We start from the raw sequence: 11,717 nt of genomic DNA, 5'->3' as shown, positions 1-11,717 counted from the left end.
GAGTACCCAGAGAGAACCCACGCAGACACGAGGAGAACATGCAAACTCCACACAGAAAGACCCCGGCCTGATGGTGGAATTGAACTCAGGACCTTCTTGCTGTGCGGCAACAGTGCTAACCACCGTGCCACCGTGCTGCCCTTTAAATCATCAAACTGTAAATTTTAAATTGTTATTGATCCCTTTACCCCTGGTCATAAGGTGTATATTTATTTTCTTACTCTTCTTATATATATTGTTTGTTTACTTGCACTGCTGTAACTGGAGCCTCGTCGTCTCCTCTCTCTATATACTGGACTGTCTGTAGCGGAGATGACAATAAAGTTTACTTTGACTTCAGCAGCGAGCAGGCGCACCGAGGGCTCTCGCGCTCACTTTTCGCATATAGAATTTCGAAAAACATCTGTGCAAATCATAAGTCTGTATCATGATGTCTGATGTTTCCGTGTTTGTTGGTTTGTTTTTATTTTGCAAGTTGGTTATTAGATGTCGCTCCAGCTGGTCAGAAAATCCCCCGCCCTCTCCTCCCTGGGCGCACCTCGCAAACGGAGGGTGCCCTTACTCCCAGCAAATGGGCGATAGAAAACCGATCGGTGCCTATGCCATTCCCCATATGCGCTGGCTGACGTCGGGGCAGCATGAGTTAGAGCATTTTTTTTTTTTTTTTTGCCGATGTCCGTGATGCTGCCCCGCACCACGATGTCGCCCCTGCTACTGGGAACGGGGGAGAACGAGGAACAGGTGAAATAACAGCTGGAACCAATTGGGCAAATTGAGACCAGGTGCAGAAAACAGAATACACCAACAGAAGACACAGACTTTGAAAATGGAAAAAACAGGAAATCCGTAGACAAATCACAGAGGCACAGAACTAAACTTATATTAAACACTACAGATAACAAATTACAATAACAATACACTCAGTCACTGACCCAGGACCGTGACTGTTTTGCTGTATAAATAAAGTTAGCTTGGCTTTATTCAATTCAATTCAACTTTATTTATATTGCCCCAATTTACAACAACAGTTCTCTCAGTAAAATAAACCTTACAGTAACAAACAGTATATTAGCACAGTCTGTAGAATAGTTTATTAGCAAAATAGTTCAATAGCATCAATCTAACTCAGATTCGCCAATTCTCTGTCGAATAATAGATTTTAATCTGAAACAACTTCATGGTTGAAAAATACAATATGAAAAAACCAACAGGGTGTTCTAGACCTTTTAAAGCTAATGTTGCTCACTGTAAGCTAATCATGTCACCATAAATACAGCATCAATAATAATGTAATCACCTTTAAATATAAACGGTTCTAAGTGTATATATATGATTAATTTATTGAGTATATATATATACACACACACACACACACACTGATAAATAGAACAGAGGACTTCTCCCTTTCACTGTGCTGCTCTGAGGTTACAGCTGAAGGGAACTTTCTGGACTTGTGAAATTTCCTGTTTATTCTCATATTTCTTTACAGTAAATCTCAGGAAGTGTGTTTAATTCCCCATAAAAGCAGATAAATCAGATAAAAAGTGGTACACGAGTCGGTGATCGTTCATGTATGACTGTGGCAGAAAATAACCAAGAAGTCCCTCTGTTTGTTCAGACAGCACTGACCCTGTAAAACTCAAACACTGATACTACAAATTAGTAACTACTGCTACTACCTAGAATAAGCTGTCGTCAAGTCAGTTAAAGCTGTGAGCAGAAGGTGGGAATGTGTTTCAGACTTACAGAAACAGGAGCGCTGATGATACTTTGGAGGGTTTCTGATCCGAGCAGCTGTGAAAGACGGCAGGAAGAGGAAGATTGAGTAATATGAGGCAAGTATGAAATGTGGTCACACCTCTGCTGACTATTACACGTGAAGCTTTAAAACAGTCCTGACGTCTCAAAGCACATCAGGACTTTAACAGGCTTAATTTTTCAGTGTGAACACGAACAGAGGAAAAGAGCAGGACTTTGTCCTAAACCATAAGAACATAATCTGACTCGTATGTGAGGGTTTGCTGCCCCCTTGAGGACAGAGCAGTGTGAAAATTCAGGAATCAGCATTTTAATCTGCTGTTTAAAATACTGCGTAGTCTGAAGCAAAAAACAAACAAACAGCAAAAACATGCTCACCAGCGTGGAACTCCATAATTAACCTAAAACTGGTCAATGATAGCCCATAATTATTTAAGACAGCTGACTGAAAAGGTAGTCTGTCAGGTCCTTTTTGATCCCTGGGTCATCTGCAGGAATCACACTGTGATCCACATCCAGTTTAGGCCATTCCTCCTCTTCTTGTAGGGAAATTCTGGACTATTTAACCATCCCCACATTTGAGGAAACCTTTCATACTTATGGATGGATCATCTCTGCAAGGTTCTCCTTGGAGGAAACATCTCTCCACTGATTCACATCTGTTGCTTCTCGAATGACAGAAATTCTGTTTGCAGCAAAGATACTAAATGTTCGGTTTTCATTGGAGATGCATTGTATTATATTAGTCCAGAAAAATGATTTGTCCAACCTTATCTGCAACTCTTTTTGCAGAAGCATGTTCACTGGAACTGCAAGAGCTGCAGCAGTGAATTCCAGCCTGGGAATTGTAGTTTTCTTAAGGGGAGCAACCCTAGCTTTTCCCAGGATAAAGTCAACATGTGATGTTATTCTTTTTCAGTTTTAAATATGACACTGTTCCATAACTATCTTGACTTGCATCAGAAGAATGATGAAGTTGTGCCTTATCTGGTCTTCCATAGAAACTCAGTTTAATGCAGCGTTTCACTTTTAAATCAGCTGGAGATCTTCCAGATGATGTAGGGAGACAAGATTCCCAACGGTCCATACAATGAGCTGACCACAGACTAAATGTGCCTTCTGGTTGGTGGATTGTCCTGCACAAAGGTGAACTCATCTGTTTCTATGCACCACTCTAAACCCACTGCTCTCTCACTTGGAAGTTGATCTGTGTCCAAATCCAGATCCTTGATTTTCTTTGCCCTCCTTTCCTGTGGGATTGACATGAGCACTGTGCGACTATTGCTGATCCATTAGTACAAATATCAGTCAGGCTCTCCACCATATGTACTTTTTCTTCTTATGAAGCAATAGATTGTAAACACTCATAAACATAAAAAATATTTTTGACTCTATTCACCACTTCAGCTGGAAACTGTTGTGCATTATCATTTGCAGTTCTCTGCAGAGCATAATTTGGACAGTTTGGTGAAGATACTCCTCCCAAATTAAAAAAAGAAAAGAAAAAAAAAAAAAGCACTTTCATCCTATACTCTTGTGCAGGCCTTGTAGTGTGACCATGTTGCCACCACAGGAAAGAGACACTTGACATGTTTCTCTAATATGTAAACTTGGTGAAGCATGGCATCGGTCAGCCATTAGTGCAACAGGCTCTTGTCTAAATCGGATGAGAACTCGTACGATCTGCAGACACAAATTCAGCATATCCTTCCAGCATGTTGTTTACACAAGCGGTGTATTCGTCTTCATAGCGAGCATCCTTTTCAGGCTCTAGAGGCACTGCTTTTCAAATCAATTTACACAGTGTCAAATCATAACAACAGTTGCCTCACAGCGCTTTATGTTGTAGACCCTACAATAACACATACAGAGAAAATCCCAACAATCATATGACCCCCTATGAGCAGCACTTTGGCGACAGTCGGAAGGAAAAACTCCCTTTTAACAGGAAGAAACCCCCAGCAGTACCATAGCCAGGTGACGAAGGCTGTCACAATTCGTCGACTCCTTCAAATGTGGCGACAAATGCGTCTGTCATTTCAATTTGAAGGGTGGGTCGTGTGTATCCTTTGTAGCCCACCATATCCCAGAATTCATAGCGCGGCTCTGCCAATTCCAGTTTCCAGCAATGGCGGCAGCTATGGAGGTGGTAGACACAGCGGTCGAGGACAACTACATTTTTAAATGTAAGTTAAGACGTTGATTTTTAAGTTAATAAGGCAGTTCAATGGAAGTAATTTTTACAGTCGTTAAACTTATGACATGTACATAGGTCACGTAGACGTACAGTTCTGCTCATTTTTAACATTAAAAGGTTAGTTAATATTACTCAGTGTCACAATATAAACTTAACATATTTTCAGGCAAGAATGTATCTGTGTAAACTTCAAATATATACTCCGTTTATCAAGACATCACATAATTGCAAAAGTGCGCCGACGTTTTCAGAGACGTCTGTTACCCACCCGCTCGATAGCTAGCCGGAGCCGGCGAGAACACTGGCTAGTTGTCGGTTTTCCGACCCTGCACTATCTTTCGCTACAATTTTAAACGTGATAAATAAGTCACTTAAATAACTTCTAAGTGACTTCACATAATGTCAAGAGATTTATTCTAAAAGACACTTCTTCAGCTAAGAGTCAGAGGGTAGAAACACACGCTGCAGTTTTTACTTGCAAGGGCATTCACAGAGCGCTCACATGAGAGTGGGGGCCCTGTGATGTGCGCTCTCTTCTTTCACTTGTCTCTATTTATATACAAAAGTAATACAACAGTGAATACAGTGGGGCAAAAAAGTATTTAGTCAGCCACCGATTGTGCAAGTTCCCCCACTTAAAATGATGACTAAATACTTTTTTGCCCCACTGTACGTCTGTTCATAGACAGGAATGTTGGTGCGTATGCATGTGCGTGCATGTCATTCTGAAGGATGCAGCCCCTCTTCTTGTTAAGGAGCGCAGAGTGTACAGCTCTCCTCTTCCTGGTTGAAAGTTAGCAGCCATCCAGCTCTTTGTCTTTAGGACATTCTTGCAGTTTAACTAATTGGTGTGTGTTATGTGGCTTGGCTTCATGGATAGATAGAGTTGGGTGCAAAGCAGTGAAAATGTATACCATGCCATGTTGTTGCTTTTCTTTAAAACAGTAAGAATAAACTTACGCCTGATAGGTTCGTAGCTTGAACCTATTCGCTGGAACGTTGAAGACAATATAATTACACAGCAAGCAAGACACGAGTAGGCAAAGTTCTTCAAGTTTCTCGTGCACGGGAGAGAACCGGACAGACGCCGTTCCTTCGCTTGACCCCAGTTGCTCTCGTCCATTCTCCCGTAACACTGTTCTTTTATTGAGGTTACATGAATATGCATAGGTTCATTAACATACGACGTCTACATACAAACAAAGAGTACCTTGCCCGTGTGTGTGTGTGTGTGTGTGTGTGTGTGTGTGTGTGTGTGTGTGTGTGTGTGTGTGTGGGGTCAGTGTGACCCCATAAATGACTTCCCTAAACCTGCTGGTCTGGAAGTCCAGCGGTTCATCTAAACAAAAGGCACTTAGCCTAAAACAGACACAGCCACGTTAATCCTACCATAAAACAATAAGACAATGTACGACCTCTCTCGTGCTCCCAGAGTGCTCTCTAATACACTCGAAGTTTGCAGACTATCACTACACAATTGATTATACACCTCTAAGCATATATGGTTAAATATTTCTAAGCATAAATGACAATCAACAATACAAAACCTAACAACGCCCAATATTATCAAGGTATAATGGGGAGTGCCGGTGAAATAACAAACAGGGTTTTCTCACATGCACGTCCAGGCGATCTTATACAATTAGAGTTGATAGGGCAACAGTTACAAAATGTTTCAGTCATTTTGTGTGATAATCATGATTTGAGGAAGTGACGAGTAAGGTGAGCGACCCATGTTGTAGGTGACGTCAGACGCCGGAGAATTGGCGGATTAAAAAAAAAAAAAAAAAAAAAAAGCAAATGGTAGCATAGAGTTTAACAAAGGTTTTTCAAGCTTCAGTATTACCAAATATACTAATCGATTGTCATATAACTAACAACATCTGTCCTGTCATCTCTAACACCCTGGATGACAACGGGGAGAGTTTAGACGCTCTCCAAGATTACATCGACCGCTGTTTTCAAGATTTAGTAATGAAGAAGGCCCAGAGTACATCCTCCCCGACCAAAATTGAGACGCCGTCATCGAAGAGATATCGCCCGGCAGACTCCCCTGGTACAACATCGCCTGCCGGTGTTCTGACAAAACGTCCTACCCATCAAGCTGCCCTACTTGTTGTTACTGCGCATGCGCACAATTCAAATCGGCTATGTTTCCGGTGTAAATAGTACACGCCTATTATTTCATCCTACCCCGATCTTGTGTCGATCTCGTTGCTTTCGAAAAAGGTTTGTATTATAAGTTTTACTTCTTTATTACAGATGATAATTGTTTACCTTAAGCTGCTCACTCGAAGTCATATTCCAAGTGTTTATTTTGTGCTTTTCAACTTCTGCAAACCTTCTCAATTTATTTTAGTCCTCCTGCAGTTACTGGACACCACGCTCCGTTGTTATGTTGAATAAACGCTCCGTTGTTATGTCGAAGAAAGTACTACTGCACCACATACTTGTTAATTGCGTGATAACGTCGTGTAGTCGTTTTATTTACTGTATGGATTCCGAAGCCATGTTGAAATTGTCCGATTTTCTCCTTAGTTATGGAGAACAAATACGAGGAACTGCTCATGTTTCCGTCTGCTGGGTCCTACCCATCGGAATACGATAAGTCCCAGAGGCAAACCCTTAGGAGATATGCCGCAAAATTCAGGCTGAAGGGTCAGTATTGTAATGTAAATAAACAACCAAATGTAATTATTGGTTAAATACATGTTATAATTAATTTACATTTTTTAAATATAGGCGGAGTGCTCTTGTTTGGAAACAGGAGAGTGATAAAAACAAAAGAAGAAGCCATGGGACTATTCCAAGAGTTTCATTCAAGTCCCATCGGTGGACACACTGGTGTACTCAAGACTCGAACTGCAATTTGTTCCAGATTTTACTGGTATGGCATGTCGGTTGACATTGGGAATTGGGTATGTATTTTTAAAGTTGTTATTTATATATAGTATGTTAATAGTGCACCAATAGAATGCATAGTTATCCTGAAGACACGTACCAGATTTCAGGATGATGTACAGTAATTAACACTGTTTCGCCACTTGATCGAATATTTTTATAGAACATTTGCAATTCTGTTGTTTAATTAATTGCGATTGTTGGATAATATAAAGATCGTTCAATATGTTTAAGGTCCTGGCTTGTGACCAGTGTCAAAAAATGGGAAAACCATTGGCTGCTGTGCAACCACTGCAGTGTATAAAGGTAAATATCAGTAGCATTTTAGTAGAAAATAGTAATGTTATAATGTACATTACATATTAATGTGATTCTTCTATCATTGACAGGTGTCACATGTCTGGGAGCTAATCGGAATAGATCTAACTGGACCTCTTCCAAAAACGTCTAGTGGCTTCCAGTACATTATGACTGCAACAGACTATTTTTCAAAATGGGTTGAGGCTTTTCCATTAAAAAGCAAAAGTGCTGCTGAGGTAGCTCATCAGTTGTGCTCACTCATATATAGACATGGCTGCCCAAAACGAATTTTATCCGACCAAGGAAGAGAATTTGTTAACGAGGTAAGTGTTAAGTTTACTTTTCCATACCTCTTTAGGTAAATACTTGGCCACAGTGTGCCAAGTAGCTGCCAGGCCAAAGGTTGTGTGATTTTTAAAAAACAATTTTCTTTTTTCTTTGAAGCTCAACTCAAGACTTTGCAGCTTAATGAAAATAGAAAGAAGCGTCACAGCAGCATATCACCCTCAGACAAATGGCCTAGACGAAAAGACAAATGACAACATAAAAAGGTATGTTTTATTTGTATGTAACATTTCATTTGCTTTTAAGACACTGTCACTATTGTGTTTTTTTTTATGTCCACATGTAGAGCCCTGAGAAAATTAGTCAACAGTCAACAGAATGACTGGGATGTGTATCTGGATGCTACACTGTTTTCTTTGAGGTCCAAGTGTAACACTTCCAGCTCTTCAAGAATCACAGACGCTCAGAAGGGTTGGCTTTTCACAGTTTACTTCTGCAGAAGACATAAAACACATTCAACAGGTGTCTTCTGGTGGTACCGGCAATTGTAGCTCCCTCACAGTGCAAGCGCGCGCTGTGTTAACAGACTTACAATTAACTTTTTAATAAAGAAAAGGTGGAAAATAATAATTTCTCCCATTTTACAGTCTGTCATACTGAGCTTGTATACAAAAGAAATCTTATGACTAATAAAATACATTCCACAATCGTATAAAACAAAATAACAGGATAAACATAAATACCACCGACTAAACATTTCCCTCTAGTGGACAAATTAACAATAGCGCATTACATCTTCACTTGCTTGTGCTTTACAGACAAAATGGCTGTTAACAAGCTCACATACCTGCAGAAGACATAAAACACATTCAACAGGTGTCTTCTGGTGGTACCGGCAATTGTAGCTCCTACAATGTAAAGCAACATCACAAAAAGCACAGAAAAACGGTAAATCCAAACACATTTCCTGCTATGCGCAGCAACCACTAGGGGGCTGACAAAGACTAACTGCCAAAGAGCATAAATACGGCAGAAACACTATTTAACAGCAACCCGCCTTTGTTTCAGTTACACAGAAACTTTCTAATATCAATATGAACCTATATACATCGACATATATAACTTATGTAACAACATTCACACCAGAAACCATAAAAATGCCAGAGCCTTTCATTACCGGACTTACCCTCACAGTGCAAGCGCGCGCTGTGAGGAGCGGAAGCCTTAGCAGCTTCTAAACGTTAGGGTGAGATCCGGTTTCTGGGTTTTCAAAATAAAAAAAAAAAAAAAATGATAAAATTCACACTTAAAATGATAATTAAGAACAAGTAAGTGCATGTTTTTCATATGTATTATTAACTCTGTTACACAAGGTCCACACCACAACCAAATACACACCATTCCGTTTAATGTATGGGAGAGAAGCTACATATCCTTCTGAAGTTCCTGTTGAAGTCCCAGTAAGTGTTATTAAGGAATTCTATTTATGCAACAACTATGATAATGCATAAATTAAATGTGTACAGCACTCAAGCAGTTACTTCAGAACTTGTTGCTGCTGGTGTATAAACTCTGACTTTTCAAAACAGGTCATTGATGCATACCTGCACCGTGTCATTGAGAGACGAAAGGTAAGTAAGAAATGTTCTTTGCCCACTTATATTGAAATACAAAAAAATGTATTTACTGTTCTGTAACATTTTTGTATACTTCTACAGAATGCTGTACACCTGCTCTGTTCAGTAGTTGCAAGCTCATTGTTTTCTGGGCAGTTCAGATGCCTCACCAAGGTAAGTTGAAAGTTAAGAAGTGGTCCAAAAAGTTGACTCATTTCTATTTCTGAGGACAGAGTTCAGTTCCTTTAAAAAAAATACTATATTTGAAAACACCCTGAGATGCATGGTACCTAAGTTAATCGAAATTACTCTGCACTTCTAATCCCACAGATGAAGTTCCCAGTTGAAGACATGTGGTTGTGCCCTGTGAACTTTGGTACGCACTGGATTCTTGTGGTATGTGTTCATTTAGTTATTAATTTGTTGTGAAACAGTTTCTTGCTCAAAGTGTTATTCTTAAATAGGTTTACAGTGGCAAAACCTATAGTAATTTTTCAAAGGAGCTTGCAAAGAGCTTGCAAAGAAAAGCGTCTGGACTTCTTTAAGTTTAAGTTAACTTAAAGAAGTCCAGACGCTTTTCTTTGCAAGCTCCTTTGACTACGATGACCTGGATGACTGAGAACCTTCACAGACATATAGTAATTTTTAATTTATTAACTTTTTCTTTAGATTGTCAACATTTCTGCACAGAGAATACTGCTCATAGACCCCATGGGGAATGAAGGTGTTTATGACAGGAAAATTCTGCGCAACTGGAGGTATGCATGATACTGAGGTATTATTCTTAGATAAAACATTTCTTGTTTCATTAAAAACATATTTGTTCAACTAGGAATTTTCTGAGGATGAGAGGGCATGAAGACACCATGGAGTGGCAGTTACAGACTATGCAACACAACAAGCAACAGGATTCCAGCAGTTGCGGAGTTTTGCTGTTAAAGGTAACCCTTATTCAAATGATTCCATTTATTGTTAGCTACAATTAGGACTTTACATTATAATAATGAGAAATCTCACAGTTTGCAGAACACTACCTTGCTTTTGGAGAGGTCAGTGAAGTATTAACCACTACAGAAGCAGTTGTGCTGGAGCGAATGCAGATAGCTTGCACCCTACTTGAACATCGAGGTAAGTCCAGTAAAGTCCTTATCACGTTAGAGTGTGTACTTCCAATTTAAATACTGCTTTTCAAACACTTTCAGATAAGACCCTTCTTTAAGTCTAATTAAAAAAATTCAAGGGACTAATTTGCCATGAAGTATTTGTGGAACAAATTTACTATTATTTTTTAATTAATCAATAAATAATGTTTGATTAAAACCTAAAAATGAATGTGTTTCAGGGAACGCTGAGGATTACTGCATTGTTTGCTCTATGTTAGATGCTGACGCTGACCGCAGCATGATTGAAATGGTAAAACAAAACCAAACAAAAGAAACACAAGTCTTAGTATCATTACTTGCTAATCATGTTTAAAATGTTGACTAATAGTATTCACCAAACATAATGAGCTATTTATTTTTTCCTTTCCAGGTGCAGTGTGAATCTTGCCAAAGATGGGCACATTTTGCATGTGCAAAATATAAAGAAAGCAACCAAGAATATAAATGCAAAAAATGTAAGGAAAACACATCAACTTCTAATAAAAACAGCTGTCTTTCCCCCTCCATGTCTCTTTGCATTCTTTGTCAACATTAGATGATTGTGTGCAGGAAGCATGTTTTAATAGTGTGATTTGGCCATCTGAACATCCTACCTATACGACGGAGACATTAACTACGTAAGGTAGCATATTCTGATAAGGTAGCACGGATTGATAGACAAGACCATAAATCTACGCTACGGTAGGATGTTTTGACAAAGTAGGACGTTTTGTCAGAACACCGGCAAAGACATCGCAGACATCCTGGAGTCAATCGACAAGCGATTGTCCAGTTTCGATGCGAGGCTGTCCCTGGTGGAGATTTTACACCGGGAATTTAAATCTCTGAGAGAATCCCTGGAATTCAGCCAACAGCAGGTGGAAACGCTTGCTGCTGAAAATGCCACGCTACGGGAGTCGGTTAAATCTCTCACCGATAACGTGACCCAGCTAAACATTGAAAATAAAAAAATAAAAGAGTCCGTTATCGATCTACAAGCCCGTAGCATGAGAGATAATCTTGTGTTTTCTGGTATTCCAGAATCTGCCGGAGAAGACGCGGAGGCAACAGTGAAAAGCTTCATCAAAATCCACCTGAAGCTGCCGGAGGACACCGTAAAGAACATCGACTTCGATAGAGTACATCGCTTGGGGGGCGTGAGGTCGCGGACCGGGAGACCACGGCCTATTGTGGCCAAATTCGGTCAATTCAAACAGAAGGAACAGGTGAAGAGTCACGGCAGAGAGCTGAAAGGAACGGACTTCAGCGTGAACGACCAGTTCCCCAAAGAGATCCTGGAACGACGCAAGGTCCTGTTCCCAGTTCGACGTAGCTTCATCCAGAAAGGCTCCCGTGCTGTCATCGCTGTGGACCGGCTCTACGTGGACGGACAGCTCTACCGCGACCCCGGCACCACACCGTGGTTATACTGACTGCACTCCAGATAAGAACCCGCTACACTCTTTTCTTATTCATTCACACTTTCTCTTTTAACATGGGTTTAACCTAGTAATATCA

At 40.1% G+C, this 11,717-nt stretch overlaps 2 long non-coding RNA genes across 2 annotated transcripts; both read left to right on the top strand.

The window, feature by feature from the left end:
- The first annotated feature begins 7,067 nt into the window (after window positions 1-7,067).
- On the top strand, window positions 7,068-7,629 carry LOC308396958. Its single transcript, XR_013971670.1, has 3 exons — window positions 7,068-7,162; window positions 7,246-7,479; window positions 7,601-7,629. It is a non-coding gene; the product is annotated as an uncharacterized lncRNA (long non-coding RNA).
- Window positions 7,630-9,746: 2,117 nt separating this feature from the next.
- Window positions 9,747-10,469, top strand: LOC308396954. The gene is made up of 4 exons (XR_013971669.1): window positions 9,747-9,815; window positions 9,890-9,998; window positions 10,077-10,185; window positions 10,400-10,469. It is a non-coding gene; the product is annotated as an uncharacterized lncRNA (long non-coding RNA).
- Window positions 10,470-11,717: the final 1,248 nt, after the last annotated feature.

This window comes from Rhamphochromis sp. 'chilingali' (genome assembly GCF_963969265.1).
Source record: "Rhamphochromis sp. 'chilingali' genome assembly, chromosome: 1".
NCBI classification, from domain to species: domain Eukaryota; kingdom Metazoa; phylum Chordata; class Actinopteri; order Cichliformes; family Cichlidae; genus Rhamphochromis; species Rhamphochromis sp. 'chilingali'.
The sequence above is the reverse complement of the archived record's forward strand: the minus strand, read 5'-3'. Positions and strand labels throughout refer to the sequence as shown.